At 41.0% G+C, this 2,500-nt stretch overlaps 1 protein-coding gene across 1 annotated transcript in view; it reads right to left on the bottom strand.

Annotated features, from left to right (window-relative positions):
- Positions 1–2,500, bottom strand: part of LOC134436339 (receptor-type tyrosine-protein phosphatase U-like) — a 310,831-nt gene that overhangs the window by 294,150 nt on the left and 14,181 nt on the right. The window lies entirely within an intron of this gene.

Below are 2,500 nucleotides of genomic sequence, written 5' to 3'. Positions count from 1 at the left end.
TGTGACACTCTGATCCTGTGCCAGGGGACTTGAGGTGGCCATGTGGCAGAGATGGAGTGACAGCCAGTAAACACCTCAAGATGACAAGCCAAGCAGGGGACACAGTCACAAGTCAATGACATTGTACCTGAATATGTTTATTTGTGTGTGTGTGCCTGCCTGCCTGCCTGCCTGCCTGCCTGCCTGCCTGCCCGTGTGTGTGTGTGTGTGTGTGTGTGTGTGTGTGTGTGTGTGTGTGTGTGTGTGTGTGTGTGTGTGTGTGTGTGTGTGTGTGTGTGTGTGTGTGTGTGTGTGTGTGTGTGTGTGTGTGTGTGTGTGTGTTAGTGTGTGCGTGCGTGCGTGCGTGCGTGCGTGCGTGTGTGAGTGTGTGTTTCCCAATTACATCTGTCAAACACTTAACAGTGTTATCCATTGGCCTTCTGACCTCCCTGCAATACACACTGTCAACAATACAACAGAAGCCAAAGACTTCAAGAACTCCCCAATTAACTTTAGCCACTAGCAAAGTCACAGCTCAGGTCTAAACCAGTGATTCTCAAAGGGGACCACTAGTGGTTCATAAACAGAGCTCAGGTGGTCCGTAAGGGAATTGCTAACCTACTTTTCCAAGACAAGCTAGTAGTAGGCTATATTTGTAACGGTATTACAAAGTCAAACATAGCTGAAGTCTTATTTTCACCACAATACGACAGTCTTGGAATATGATTCAAAATGATCTGCATCGAAATTAGTAGTGCCAACTAACAATCAGCCAATTCAGTTGACAGGTGGTCCCTAAACATTTTTTGTGGGGGACAAAGTAGTCCTCGGTCTGAAAAAGTTTGAGAAACACTGTTCTAGTAGACTCATATGAAGATGAAGTAGGCTAACGTCTAGAACTCCATTATATAGAAGGGAGGAAGGAGGCTAAAATTAAACACTTAGGGGTGTGACCTATAATGACACACCTCCACAACAACACCAGTTGTTTTTAAAGCACGTCACTCATCAACATCACAGTGACCCTCTGATGAAGACGAAAGTTATACCGTCGAAACATGTCAGGTAAAAGATAAAAACTTTACATGTCTTAAGGCAAAAGAAACCCCTAAGTGTTAACAGTTTTTCTCGATTGGTTTGGCTAATTTCTTGAAACCGAGATGACATTTTGGGTCATTTGGCTATACATTCTTACTCTTCTGCACAACAGTTCAGATAACTAGCAAAATGTCATATACCTCCCAAAACATCTCATTCTTGCATCAGCACTAAACCTTCTCCCACATAAATAGTCAGTACCATAAAAATGTCATATATCCTTCTCAATTGGTTTGGCTCATTTGCATTCATTTAGTCATTCTGTCAAAATAAACTGGATGGTTCAGCATAGCGCCATGGATCCTCATCACTTGCTCATATCACTCCAAAAACAGTTTACCCGTGTGTCGAAACTAAATTCCTTCCACAGAATGCCGTTTGAAAAAATGTCAAGAAATTAGCCAAATAACAGAGGAAACTGTAGTATACACGGTTGTAAAATTATTTTCTACAAACTAGTAAAGTTACAATCCCATCTGGCCTGTTGAACACTGTCATGAATTTACTGTTTACAGTAAAGAAATTCTTAAAATATTATGTCCTTGACTGTTTTGACAATTGTGTAGACTACTTTGCATATGATGACTCACACAATGAAATCATGCTGACATGTTTTGAAGAAGGCAACCATTAGACTGAGAATTGTCTAATTCGTTTAGATAAGACAGGTCAATCTATTTGGAAAATGTGCTAAATGTATGCTCAATGTGTCAACTGTAGGGTACTTGTACATAGCCATCTGTCGAGATGTACTAAATATTTGAGACATGTACAAAGCATTTGAAATTTGATGAAAGCAATGAAAAATGCCATTCTGTTGTGGGAAATTGTAAGTTGGTTTGGAGATTTGTCCGTGTTGTTTTGAGAATGTCATCTCAGTTTTGAGAAATTAGCCAAACCAATCGAGAAAAACTGTAAGTTAAACAGTTAGGCATAATGAACTTAATACATATGAGGAGGCTAAAATGTTGGCTTTCCCATCCTCCCGCATGCAGTGACATGGCACTATATCTAATCAGCGCAATGAGCTGCTTTGTCACACTCACTCTCACTGTGAATCATCTGCCCGTCTTAGGAGTATCAATTCAAATGTCATGTGGATTGTCGACTAAACATCGCCAGCCATGAATCATATTTAGTTTAGTGCCGGGGCATGCAGATTTCTAGGCTGCTTCCCCATATCAACTGAGTCATGGACATCTCCATTCTATGATGAATCTCCACGATGATCTGTCTCGTCACAGTGAGGCGAGCGCATTGCTGCCTTTATATAAAGACCTCTGTCATGAAGTCCATAAAGCCTCTGCCTGTGTGTCTCTTTGTTTTCGCATCTGTCTTCGTCTTTACTAAGCACATTCTATCTTTATCTCTGTCCCTCCCTCTCAAATCAATTTAATCAGCTTTATTGGCACGAATATTACAA

Source organism: Engraulis encrasicolus, chromosome 20 (genome assembly GCF_034702125.1).
Source record: "Engraulis encrasicolus isolate BLACKSEA-1 chromosome 20, IST_EnEncr_1.0, whole genome shotgun sequence".
Classification (NCBI taxonomy): domain Eukaryota; kingdom Metazoa; phylum Chordata; class Actinopteri; order Clupeiformes; family Engraulidae; genus Engraulis; species Engraulis encrasicolus.
This window is presented reverse-complemented; position numbering and strand designations above follow the sequence as displayed.